We start from the raw sequence: 14,519 nt of genomic DNA on the forward strand, positions 1-14,519 counted from the left end.
CTAATTCAGTCTCTGTAAAAGCCAAACAACAATATTTAAGAAAATAAAAGGTTAAAAGTATTCAAATTTTCACTACAGGTATGTCATAATAACTGCACATACTTTTGTAACTAGAATAGTATTCAAGCATGGGGAACCAGACAGTGAATGAAAAGTAAATGCATTTAATAGACAAGTGGGGGATTTTGCCTGAAAGGGTATGGTGTTTTCTTCTTGGTATTTTGTTGACACGGTGATCTGCTGTATCTGTCTTCAGTAGGTGGCGTGGTTGTTGATGGGTATGTGTTAGAGCGAGTTTAATCTACTTCTAGAGCTAAGGTTCAGGGAAAAGTCCAGAAGCTGTAAGTGATGGTTACCATTTATTCTCTTCCACTGTGACACTGACACAAATGCTCAAAAAAATGATTTTTTGGACATAGCAATGTTATCTTTTTGCAGAACTGCCTTCCTTTTTCCCTGTCTAAATTTCTCTTTCCAGACTGACTCACTCTTTCTACTTAGCATCTGTCCACAGAGGATATTTTCACTCTTGCTTTAGGCTGGTCTTCATTTTTGTGATTTTATTGCCAAGAGATATTTTTTGCTAGAAGTCACGTGTATATGAGATTTTGCTGCATAACCAACCTATTTAAAACCACCAGTAACAATAATAAAGGATAACATAAAATGGGAAGGACGACTGAAGCAAAAAATGTCTTATTTTGGTAATGTATTAATGTATCTATTTTAAAGTAAATTATCTTCCAAATGTAATTCGGTTTTTCAACAGAACAGAGTAGAGTATTTTTAAGCAAAAAAAAAAAAAAAAAAAACACACATGACTTTTGGAGACTGTCTGCCAAAATTTTACAGTCAAGTGTAGAATCCTGAATCTAGAAAACAATATATCTTTGAAGATAACATAATAAATTTGTAAAGTATCTCACACAACAGATAACATTTATGCAGCAACTTTATTTCTTTGCATTCCTACATAAATGAATCCAATTGCTACTAAAAGTTTTAAAAGTGTGTTTGTAATTTAAATCCATCACAGCCACATAGCCAACCTCTTTGTATATCAACCTTCCCACACATTACTTAGGATCTTATACTAAATATTTATCACATTAAATAATAGTAATAACAGGTTTAAGTATCTAAATTTACTGGATTTGTATATTTGTTGTGCTGTGTAACGAGTAGGTACGAGACCTGAGGCTGATAGAGAGCATTGTCTTTATATCTTAAGTGAATTGTGTTATAGCTCTGCTCAGATAGAAACAGTGACAAGTGCCCTACTCCTTAAAAAAGAAAAGCTATCTTTTTCTCACCTGAGTAAATGAAAAAAATATATACTATTATAAGACACAGTGAAGGTTATGCAGAGGTAAATGTATAAGTTGTCTGTGATGAACTGTCAAATGTAAAATAGCATACAAAGGGACACGTTTAATGACACTGGCTATCATTTAATTTTGGAACAAACTTACAATATTTACACTGCTGAGAATCATGAAAAATACAGAAAATGATAAGATGGCTTCTGAAAAAGAACAAATAATTGCAGTGAAATTATCCATCATCTTTCAGTATACATACACTTGTGACATAGCTTTCCACAATGCACCCATGCTATAATCGTGTATTTATATAGACTAAATGATTCATGTTTTACCATCAGCTTATTACTCCTTTAGCAGTTGAGAAAATGTTGTTACAGAATTTGGTTGGAAATGTGTTATTCTCATCTGTGGTCACGTGGTTCCTGTGACAATGGAAGTACCAAATAGTTTCTGAATGTTTGTGTTACAACCTGGTTAAAGGAGAATAATCCCTCCTTCATCTCATTGTCTTCAGTTTCTTTTCTTCATATGCCATGGAAGTTCCAGAACTGCAAGAGGTAAACATTCTCACTTGAAAATAGGCAGAAATGTTTGAGCATGTCCTCTCAAGATGTCTGTCCTGCATCTGGGTACTTCAAGTGGCAGGTATATGTTTCCTTTCCTTGCAGCTGTAACCAATACAGAGCTGTGGCAATAAAAGCTGGACAGACCACCTTGCTGAGGAAAAGATGGAGAGCATAAGGGTAAATTGTGGTTATCAAAGAATCCCCTGCCAAGTTTGCACCAGAGGGAGTTTCCCAGGGCAAGATCACCACAGTTCTGTGCCTCTTTCTCCCCTGGGCACTTCCTCATCCTTCACCATCAGCCCTAAGTCCCAACTCAAGCCTACAATTACTGTAAATGACTATGACTTTGGTTATTGCTTTGCATTTTGCCTAACCAGTATAAACAGGTTGCAATTGGAAGCCACAAGAAAGCTGTACACTCCTTTTGATTCTGAACAAAATTTTTATTTCTGAGGCAAATCAGAACCTATGTCAGTAACTGTGCTGGCATCACAGCTTGAGATGACAATGTCTTTTACCTCCCATTAATCACACCTCATTGCTATTCTAAGCCTGAGCTACTTTGGAGAGTATGTTTGAGTTTGAGTAAAGCAAAGAAGCACTGACAAAAATGTAACATAAAGAATTACTTTAAAATAATTGATAAGTCTTCATATAACTTGTGCAAGCACTGCAATGTGAAACTGAATGGAGCTTGAGGGATTACAGCAACTATATTTCTAGGAAACACTGCTGAGTTGGCTTTGGTATTTCTCATTAGAGAAATCATCTTTTGTATTGTTTGCAATATCATATACTTTGAACTTTCCGCTTCTTCACAATTGTTCTCCACCTCACTAAGCTAACAGAAGCTCATCATTCTCATTCACTCTTCCTTTTAGAAGAAAGGCAGGCACGCAGAAAAGTAACTCCTAATAAATGCAGAAGTACTTGATTCTCTTTTCAATGCTGAACAGAAAAGACACGTTTTTTTTTTAATTCAAAAAGCACTGTTTGTTATTCTTTCCCCTTGGCTCTTATTACACATACTTACAGCATCTGACAGCCAGAAGTGACATTACTTACGGTCTTTTGAAGCTTGCACATCTTGATAGTTTTTATATCCTTTTAACTAAGTGTTCTTAAAAAAGAAAACTGCCCATTTGTTAACAGGACTTCATTTCTACTAAATGAACATTTTTGGATCTGCAAGTGTTGTTTCTCTATAAACCTAGCTCCTCCTTGCAACCTTTTTAGAGTCTGGAGACAGAGGAGCCAGTTGGGTTGACCTCAACTACTTGTGCCAAGGGTGTTGCCAGGGATGACCAACCACTCCAAACCAATGCTTTCTCTCTGCTTTGTTTTCATGCCTTTGCTGGCCTGTGCCCAGTCTTCAGCCCTGCCTACAGTCATAAGAGGCCTTCAGACCAAGAGAACATGACTGGCTGTCAGGGAGGATGGGTAGAAGCCACAGTTCCTAGAAGCCAGAGAAACTGAAAAATAGTTCTGCTTCATGGCTTTCTCATGATTTCTCTTCCCTGGTGCTCTGAGCAACAGTACTAGAGCAAGAGGGAGGACAGAGCTGTGCGGTCACAGAAGTGCTTGCAGGAAAGATACTTACAAGAAGGTCTTAGAACATAGCAAAAGCAAGAACTGGACTCCTTGTGTGGCAGTGAGCTGCTAGAAAAGCCCAGGGGCCTATGGAAACACACTCTGAAAAAATTCATCTTTTTTATTTTTTTAATGCATCAACGTTTATTTGTGTGAATCTTGCCAGTAGTAACACTAACGAAAAGGAAAAAAAAAATACAGTGAAGGTAGATATGTAACATTGCTAGAACATTATTAAACTAGGCATACTGAAGAACAAAACAAACACTGCATATGTTCAGCATGAATTTTCCTTTTTTTTTTTTTTAAAGTGTATGGCTTCTTTCATGCCTTGTGTGTTCAGATTTCTTTTGTTGCTGTTTCAAGGCTACCTAATAGCATCTGTCTTACATTCTTGCATTTAAATCCAATTTTCACTTATTAAATACTGTTAATGTCCTGAAGAGAAGGACGTCAAGAATAGAAAATACATTGTCCATATGATCACTAAAATGACATTCATATACTAATTTTCAATACAGTCTGCATTTCATAAAAATGGTTTTATTAATAATAGAAGAAAACAAAAATCTGATGAAAATAGAAAGCTAATAATTATGTTATGACAACATAAGCAGGTGTATTGAGCTAAAACTTATTCTGTAGACTGCGTGTGCTGTCTAATTTGTCTGATTAATACTTTCACAGTGAGATAAAAATAGCAACAAATAATTACATGATTATGAAGAGCCACAGGGCAAACGCCTACCTAGAAGTTTGAAAGTGGCTTCCAGCAGCCATGAATTTGGCACCCTTCACCTGCTACCTTTTCATGGATGAAGCTGGTTCACATGAAGCTTGGTAACATCCATCAGCAGCTCTGAGCTCCCTGAGTAGACAAACCTTAAGTAACCTAGGAACAAATTTAAAGGGGCAAAGTAGATGTATCCATGCATATATCTGCACATCAAATCTTTGCTGGGGAAGGTCATTAGCTGCTCCAAAGTCCTGTTCTGTTCTCAGTGATAATTTAAAGTCATATATATAAGGCATATCAGAATAATGTGTATTCCAGTTTTTAAATGTCACTAGTTAGAATTTCAACTTTTTTGTTGCTGGTGTCCTACAGCCAGCACAGGAAATGAGAGGTGACACCAAGAATTCCTTTCATATCAGAGAAAACTCCATTGGAAAATACTTGTTTAATGCTTCATGCACTTCCATTTTAAAATCCCTTCCTTAAAATATATGTAAAACCCCTCTAAATATCTCAACAAAAATGAATTTATATAAAAGAAAGCTTCAAAATTTAGACTTATGATTATATTATATTCACAATGTAGACTTAATCTTAAAACTGTTTCTTCTTCTTTTATGTGTTGTGTTTTCCAAGCAGGTGCACAGAACATCACCAGACCAGCTTTCTTAGTAACACCAAAGTAATGCTAAGTCTTGGTTTTATTCTTCAGAGGTATTCCTTCACTTCTCTGACTTCAGCTCCTCGGGGCATCAATAGAACCCAGTACTACTTATTTTAAGCTTGTTTTGGATGTCATAGACATGGAAACTCTATGCATCAGCAGCAGTTTTATATCCTTCCCCCCAACCAGGATCAACATTCAAAACTCCTAGAGTAGTCTAAATCCAGTTTTAAATGAACGATTTGTTGCAAGCACAATAAGACAACAAAGTTCAGTAGTAAGGGAAGTACTCCTGGATTTGAGGGCTTAGGTACAGTGCCTGTTCCACAGAGGCTTTTCTAAATGCCTCAGGCAAGTCATCTAATGATATCTATGCAACTAAGTATACTCTGTGAATATGGACGTTAGCATCTCTGTTCTTTGATATCCCAAATCTACTGGAGCTGGTAAAACTTCTTGATTTTACTAGGGTGCTGTTAGCATGCAAATACTAAAAATCAGACGTACAATAATTTTTCAGAGGTAAGATCCTTTTTCAGAGTCCCATGGTGTTCTGATAGTTGAGATCATTATAGTCTCAAGCAGAAGTTCAGAAAGCATATATGTACATATGCACACACTTTTATGAACAACAGAAAGACCCTCACTAAATTCTGATCCAAAAAAGGGAAGTATCTACCCTATGAAGAAATGCTAAGTGAACTGGATCTGTTTAGCCTTGAGAAAAGAAGACTGAGAGGAGACCTGATCCAGGTCTATAAATATCTGAGGTGTGGGGGGCAGAGCGGCGAGGCTGGACTCTTTTCAGCAGTGCGTGGAGACAGGATGAGGGGAAATAGCCAGAAACTGCAGCATAGGAAGTTCTGCACAAATGTGCACAAGAACTTCTTTACAGTGAGGGTGACGGAGCACTGGAACAGGCTGCCCAGGGAGGTTGTGGAGTCTCCTGTGGACATATTCAAGACCTGTCTGGACACCTACTTGTGCGACCTGGTGTAGGGAACCTGCTTTGGCAGGGGGGTTGGACTCAATGATCTCTGGAGGCCCCTTTCAACCCCTACGATTCTGTGATTCTATGCAAAATGTGCTATATATTAATTGCATTAATATAAGCAATAATTTGAATAAACTGGAAATTGAATATCTAGCAGTGCACTTTTTACTCTTAAATTCATTATTCAGTGCTACAAATTACTTAAGATATCTTCAGAATTCCACTTATGCTTTGACTGTCATTATTCTATTATCAGTGCTGTATTTGCAGCTAATGAAAACCTGGGGCTTGGATAACATTCCACTTCTAGCTTCTGCCCACATTAGCTGCTGTAGCAATATGTTTAACCACAGCTTATAGAACCTTCTTGGCAGGTATTCTCACCACCTTTGCTTGCAAGACAAGCTGTTGAGCCCCAAGTAATGGTTTCACAGCTCTGATGAGGTGAATTAACAGCCTATCACAGCTGACACCCACATTGCTTCCCCCTTTTCTGCCCCAACACTAGCCATTCACTCCTGCCTACAGCACAGAGCTAACAAGGTGTTTCTGTGAGCCAGTTTCTTCCATTAAGCAATAAAAAAAAGGATATTTTTTTCCATTGCAGGGTAAGTTATATCAATTAACAGAAAAGCCTGTTGATAATCCGAGCTGGAACAAAAAAGGGAGGGGACTTGAGATAACAGGAACATATAGATGAGGAAAAGCAGGAGAAAGAAGCTGGACAGTAGGGCTTTCTTGGCAATTGAGGTCACTGTAATTCACTGTTAACTCTTGCCTTCTGTGTGTTACCTCTTTAACATAAGTACAAGCTAAAAAGATCAGAGGGCAGCATAGGCATGTTCCATTTAGTGGTTTTTCTCTGAAATGTGCTTGGTATCTGCTGATGACTCACATCTCAGCCACAGTCTTTGATTTCAGGGTCTTTTAGTGTAGCCTATGACCAGACACCTGGGCTAACAGCAGTCTTGACAGATTGTCGTCCAACTGCAGGCACAGCTAAGGGCACAGGTATCCTGCACCCAGATGCCAACCACCAGCATGTAGCAGTGATTGTCCTTAACTGTGTGGCTGGGAAGCGCTGGGATGGACAGGAATTGATTTTCCTTGAAAAAAAGTAACAAAATGTCTGTAATAATAAAAAATAAGTAAGTAAATAAATAGAAGCTGTCAGATTTCATATTTAAAAGTCATAAATAATAGGAAATGTTCAGTCAAGCAGGTTTTGTAAATAATAGCATACTTTAAGAACTGTAAAACCAGTGGAATATCTAGTTCACTCTGCTTAGCTTCTGGCATAAAAAAAGTTAGCTGAGAGCAAGGTCAAGGAGCTACTGGACCAGCCATGCTCACATGGCTGTGGTAGATCTCCAGAGAATGTTGCTGTTCTATTAATTACAGCAGTGACCTCTCCTTGTAAACATCTGTATCAGTGATGGTAGACAGGTGAAAAACTTTCCAAAACATTTTCAGAAGTAGCAGTAGTTTTTTTCTATTGCTTGTTTTCAGGCTAATCCACATGTGGTATTAAATTATATATATCCTTTAAAATCCATGTGAAGCCTTCTTATGTCCTGACACATCTGGTATTCCACATCTCAAATTCTGGGCTTAATTCCCCATTATGCATAACTTAGGCCAACTCTGCCCCATGTGAAGAGACAGCACAGTCAGATGTAAAAGCTGAAAAAGCTGAGAATAACACCTTTTTTTTCTGACTGTTTTTTCCCAGGTGAGTTATTTGAGGTTTTCTGAGTCACTGAGCAGCCATACAAGTGCCAGCATTGCCATGAAGGAGTCAGTGGCCACAAGCGCTGGAGAAAGGAGACCTACCCATCCTGAAGTACCTGGAGATGGCTGTGAAACTACACAGCTGCATGCCAGCCCATCACAGGTAGTTATGTGGCTGTAGGTGAATCAGCACAAAGTGAAGTGACTAACTCTCAAGATGCTAATTAGAGTGTAGTTAAGTAGTGCTGCAGCCGCTAATGACCTGCAGTGCAATGACAGATAAGACCAGCATGCAACACTGTGATGAGCAAGATGAGGGTTTTTCTGACTGAGTGCTCTCAAGTACAAACAACCTGAGAGAAAGCATAATGTTACAAGTTTCTGGAACCTTTGTTACTCTATATAACAATTATAAACTTTGGCAAAACAAGAATAATTTTTAAATAAGAACTGAAACTAAGAAATCCTAAGAATTCCTTCTGGCTTTCTGTAACATTTCCCTTCCCAAACTGTTTGAAGCAGGATTAGTAGGGATAGGAATTCTAACTGTGGTATTATTTGCTGTCAAGCTGACTAAGTTGTTTAGCTATTCGGTGCCAGATCTTCCATCTGCACCCTTGTGTGATTGCAGCAGCTGCTGCCCAGCTGTTTGCTGGCCTTACCTCTGCCTACTGATTAAAAACGTGCATTCCCACAGAGAGAGATTTGGTGGTACCCAAAAGAGCTTGGATCTCCATGAAAGCTTGTCAGTTATCTCAGCTATGCAGCAGAGCAGTGCTTACCCCAGAGCTGTGAGGTGCCCCTTATTGAAGCCTTGGGCAGACCTCACATCAGTGAGAACCTCTTCCATTTTTTAATATCTAAAATATATACATTAAAATAGAGGGCTTATATCTCTTTCTCTAAATCATCTATAAATTATTCTGCTCCAAGTAGGTAAAGAGAGAAATAATTTCCATGTTATATTCTCTTAGTCATTTTCTAGCAAGTTTAATGTTCCACCCCAGAAAAAAATGTCAGAATATAAAGGGTATCTTTCACTATCTGGTAAGTGAATTTTGCAGTGCTCATACATTCTTCACTACAAATGTGTGTTTCAGCAGGAAACCACATGAGACAAATTAGATTTCCTGTTCTGCTCATGGAGAAGCAGAAGGCTCCTGATGTGTCTAGCTAGTTCAGAGTTCTTATCTACCCTTACCCGAGACACAACTCAGACATTAAATTCTTCAACAGTTCTCTCTCTGAAGACTGACATGAATGGGTTGAATGACATCAAATGAGTGCTGTCCACTTCTGGAAACTGCTTGTTGCAAAACATATAGCTACCAAAGTGCCATAAATTTGCAGCCTTGGAAGCTGAATTTAATGTCAGGCAACTGTATCTGAACTCTAAAATAAAAATCTAAACATACAACTATAAGTTAAGGTGCTTTTGTAAGTCAGACAGAGAGCTGCTCGTAGCCACATTCTTTTGCCAAGCAGAAGAGTCGAACTCTCTTATAGCAACAGCATCTTATAGCATCGTGTAATTCCAAGGAGAATCTCAAAGCAGTTTACTTTTCTGTTTCATGTAATAACTACAACTTGATGAAAAGAGAGGACTTTTGTTATGATTTAGAATGAAACTTGTAACAATTTGGAGGTTAATCTCAGCAATGTGCATGAAGCGCTATAAAACAGAAAGCACTTTTTATGTTCAACTCAAAAAGATAAAAAATACCAAAACAAAATATCACTTATGCAATGTGTCTTCACTGATTTGTTGACAATTTTTCTTTAAAAGAAAACAAAGAACAGATTCAAACAATAGTGGGACCCTCCACAACACCTAAAATCAGTTGGGGATAGCTATGCTTACAAGAACAGTGGTGTGGGGTTGCTTTCCGCAAGGTTTAAATTTCATTTTTAAAAATCAATTGCATTTGAAAGTTTCCAACTATATATATATATTTTTGTGTGTGTGCATTTCCACGTGATACTAAAGTAGATGGGACTGTGTAGGAGGAAGGATTAGAATTCAAAATAATTTTGATAAATGAGAGAAATGCTCAGTAATCAATAAGATGAGATGCAATGAAGACGAGTACAAATAATCTATTGAGGCAAGAGAAAATCAAATGCATAAATACAAAGTTGATAATAGCAACAGCACTGTAGAAAGAGACCTGGGTGTTACAGTAAGCCACATATTGAAAATGAGTGAACATTATGAAGCTGATGCAAAGATAGAAAAATTCATCCTGGGGCATTTTAATACATGTGTTATATACAAGATACGGTTACTAATTGTTTTCCTTAACTCACCTCTCTGAAGCCTTAGTTTGGTGTAATTTAATAGGCTAATACAAAAAGAGGTTTAAAAAAAAAAAAAAAAAAAAAAAAAAAAAAAAAAGAAGAAGAAGAAGAAAATATTTAAAGATATTTAGGAGATAGAGAATAATTAAAAAAAAAAAAAAAAAAAAAAAAAAAAAAAAGGATATGCTTGTTCTAAAAACTAAAGCCTGATGGCAGCTGTGGCAGTGTATGATAACCTTCCAACATGTAGAAGGTTCCCATAAACAGGGATGCTGCTGACTGTTTTTTGTGACGTTGAGAACAAAACAAAGACAAACAAAAAATTGACAGGTGTCAATTGTAGAAGGAAAAGCTCAGGCTAAAATAGGGAAAACTTCTATAGACAGAAATAGATTGTAAAGATGTAGTGTGAGTCTCCACCATTTAGGTTTTAAGAACAAGTTAGAAAAACAAGCATTAGAGGTTCTTCATTCCTTGGAAGTGGAGAAAGGCAGTACGAACTCTGCAGTTTTTTCATTCTAGCTACTGTTGTTAATAGTGTCAAAGAAACAGAAATCTTGTAACTTAAATGACCTCTTTTATTTTGATACCATATGTTTTCATAACAATTTCTAATAATGACTGCACTTTTTTATCTACAAAAATAATCATAGAATCATAGAATGGTTTGGGTTGGAGGGGACCTTTAAGATCATCTAGTTCCAACCCCCTGCTATAGGCAGGGACACCTCCCTCTAGACCAGGTTGCTCAAAGCCCCATCCACTTGGCCTTGAACGCTTCCAGGGAGGGGACATCCACAACCTCTCTGGACAATCTTTTCCAGTGTCTCACCATTCTCACAGTAAAGAATTTCTTCCTGACATCTAGTCTAAACCAACCCTCTTCCAGTTTTTAAAACCATTTCCCCTTATCCTTGCTTCACGCATGCACCAGTGGCCTGCTCCCTGTAAATACAAACATCTGCAGAGGGGTTAGATCTGCTGACTTTGAGCCAGTCTCTCAATGTAGCTTAACATGTCTCCTGATGCCTGCACGTCTTTTATTCCACATAATTATCTTTATTTGGATTTATTTCTGGCCACTTGCAACTAAGGTTTCCCCACTCAGCCTCCCTATACACATCAGATCCAGAATTCAGTCCACGACACCTCCTGTTAACATCACTGGCACTGCTTTTACCTCCAGGTAGACTTATGTATTAATTGAGTAAATTATCTAATGAAACATGTTTGAAGTTTTTGTCATCCTGCTGTGGCATACTTTAATAGATACCATACCCATTTTAAGGATCTTATTTTCTTAAATACTTCTAGTTTTGTGTTTTTATGTCTTTGGACACAGGGCAGTTAGGATCAATATACTAATCTTCACTATCTTGCAGCTACTGTGACAGTGAGATTCAGCTGTAATTACTTCTTAAATCAAATCTCATTTGTTACTTAGAACTAAATCTCTAGCACACCAGCAAAGCTAAATACTGCCTAAAGCAGACATTTGTGGTAACACGAATTTACTACTTTTACTGTGACATATGAGCCACCAATCTTGGGTAGCTGAAATAATCTGTTACCACTAGCTTACTTCCATTTGCATCTTCGTTCATTTCTTCTTTTACAGTGGTTAGTCTTCCTCCACCAAATGCACTGACACTTGCACCCAGACAGAAATGGAGTCTCAGGCTCATTCTCAATTTTATCACCTGAGAAATTTCATTAAAGCAAAACTGTATCATAGTGAAGAGTGAAGATCAATGAAGGTCAAATATGTTTATACTTGAGAATTTGAAATTTGCTTGATTTGTTCATTTTCTTTTCTAGAGATCAAGGGCAGAAGTTCCACCTCACATTTGTCTCCCACACCTATTGTATTTGTGGACTTAAATTTACAGGTATATTGATTGATTTTGCCGGACAAGAAGCAGTATAGTTACGGGTACATTCCTCATGCAGCATGTTTTGCATTTATTATTACCATATTTGTGCAGAACTCAGCCACTGGTAGCATGTATAACATTTGGTTTGCATGTGAGCATGAACTGCAAATTACACAGAGTGTAGGATATCCTCTTTACTCTTACTATGTATTACAGGCGTATAATTAGTCATCCCAGGTTAAACTGAATCCCAGTTTCTGATCTTCTGTTACTCTGTAAGCTGCTTGCCCTGTTTCACTGCAGGTAACATTGGATAAGGAGCATCCCACTGTTACTGAAGCACTCAGCAGCTTTCAAAAGCTCATATAAAGTACTACAGAACTATCACCACATCCATCACCACAGCCTCTGCATTCTTGCAAAGTCTTTGCAAGACAAACTGAGCAAGAAGCATGTGTCTGGGCACGACAGTTGTGCTTTCAGTGCAGATGCATGCAGACTTCCTGACCCAGAGGTGTCATTTCCTGCAAACAACTGGCTGCATAAAGTGAAACAGCAAAGCTGAAGTTACATCAGGTTCAGCTTTCAGTGTAGTCACATAATGTCACTGACAAAGACAGGATTCCTTAGAGTGTCACATCTGGCTCTGTGAAAAGAGTTCTGCCAGCACAGATGAAGCAGTTGAGCACTGCAATGAGATTTTTAGCAGTTAAAAGTACAATATTAATGGCTGATTTGTGATAAATTCAGCCTTTTTTTTTTTTTTTTTTTTGTAAGATAATGCTAATACATCTTGATCAACGTACGGGGGAGGACAACTTAGTCACGTGTTGACCCAAAGCATACTTCCGCAATGCTAGTGCTCTCACAGCGTGTCAGGATTGGAAACACATCAGTAAGAAGAACATTTTTGGAAACAAAAGTAATCATTTTGTTAAGTGGTAGTAGACTTTTTTGAGATACTTTTTCAACAGCAGCATCACTAACTGGAAAAAAAAAGTCACTCTGTACATTCAGCCCTCCAAGCTCTGTATCAAAAAGAAAGATTAACTGTGTTGCAAGCTGTTGTAGACTGTGGAAGACAAAACCACTGTCAGGTGATTTGGTAAGATGTGGGATGTACAGCTCCTCAAGCTCAAAAAGACTTTGGGTAAAACTTTCTTTCAGTTTCCAAGCACACAAAAGATTGCACATAGGAAAGCACACAGTAGAGAACAGTCATCTTCTTAACGTATGCATGTTAATTCCATGCTGGATAATGTGAGTCTGGATGTTGAAAATGGACATCTTTGATTAAACCAGGATAAGTAAATTAAAGGCTGCCCTGGAACTGATAAGCACGTTTTATCCTTAGATTTGCGGCAGAGTAGCTGGGCAGCAGCTTGACCTGATGTCCTGAGTAATGTCAGATGGATTTCGTTTCTATATCCTAAGTTAAAGTTCACTTCCACATTGACTGATGTGAAGTTCATTAATGGTCAGGGTTGATATGGCAAAGGAGTGGGGAATGAGGGAGCCTTGTCTAGACTGAAGTTATTGCATTAATTCTGTTTAGAAAAAAATAAAGGATTGATTCAGTGTCTCAGATAGAATTATTTTCTAACAATTACTGCGGCATCATTATGATATGAAAAAATGCTTGGGAAAACATCAGGCAAAAATCAGGTGCAGTGGGTACAGATGTGGTAGGAGGAAAGAAGAACTTTGTGTTTCAGACTTGTGTAAGTTAGGGTCATGACAGTCAGAACTGAAATATTCATTTTTACCATTGGCTTTCCTGGCGGGAGCATTCTTGACCCAGTTCTGTGCTGTTTGGAGTCCCATAGGCTGATGCATCTGCAAAGAAATGACACAACAGACAAATTCATTCCTTGAATTCCCATGGTGGTTTTGATAATGTTTTCCACAGACTCTCAGCAAGTCAAATACCTCTGAGTTGGTCCACTTGGGATCACGTGGAGCAAAGCCTAGGGAGTGAGCTTGCCAAACACATGATTTCCCCTGTGGCTCTGATCCAGGCTCTGTCTGATTGGTAATGCTATGCTGTCACTGAATTCTTCGAAGCTACTGTTTTTGGAGCCAAGATAGCTCACAACAAAACACTAGATTCCAGGAAGGGCCCAAATAAGAGGAAAAATATGCACCCGAACCTGCATATACACAAGGAAAGCAACTTCCTGGAAACATTCAGCTTCTATGACAAAACAGCACCAAGAGCATTAGGAGAGAACAAAAAGACTGGCAAAAGAAACTTTGGGCTGGCCAAAGAAGTTACTTCAGAAATGCAGATATCTGATACCTGATCTTGCATAATCCTGCCAGATGAAAATTATTCCCTCATTTATTTATGTATGCTTACCACCAACACCTACCTTACATCAGAATGGTTTTATACCAATCTAGCATTTTGTGTTTAAGGGCTGCAGCATTATCAATCCAACCAGCTGCCCTACAACCAGATTTACAGTTTTCTGAAGTTTTTCTGAAGCCACCGTCTCATTCTTGTCTCTGCTGCTTACAGCTGCTGGCCTCCCAGACCTTTCTGTCCAAATGCAACCTATGTAAGTACTGGCAGATAGTGGAGAGGATAACCAATGAAACTGGAGCATGCAGCCAGCTGTCTCACCCTCCCCCTTCACGCCCCCATCTTTTTTTTTTTTTTTTTTTCTTTGTAAATATATTTAGGTGTTACTCTGTTCAGTGTGACAAGCCTTGCTGTGCTCAGCAGAGAAACTCCTAAA

The 14,519-nt window shown here is 38.2% G+C and overlaps 1 long non-coding RNA gene across 1 annotated transcript; it reads right to left on the minus strand.

The window, feature by feature from the left end:
- Nucleotides 1-1,075: 1,075 nt before the first annotated feature.
- LOC125695938 (uncharacterized) lies at nucleotides 1,076-14,296 on the minus strand. The gene is made up of 3 exons (XR_007378111.1): nucleotides 14,151-14,296; nucleotides 13,545-13,614; nucleotides 1,076-2,042 (listed from the first exon to the last, which is right to left on the minus strand). It is a non-coding gene; the product is annotated as an uncharacterized LOC125695938 (long non-coding RNA).
- Between the last annotated feature and the right edge of the window lie 223 nt (nucleotides 14,297-14,519).

The sequence above is a fragment of the Lagopus muta genome, chromosome 7 (genome assembly GCF_023343835.1).
Source record: "Lagopus muta isolate bLagMut1 chromosome 7, bLagMut1 primary, whole genome shotgun sequence".
NCBI lineage: Eukaryota > Metazoa > Chordata > Aves > Galliformes > Phasianidae > Lagopus > Lagopus muta.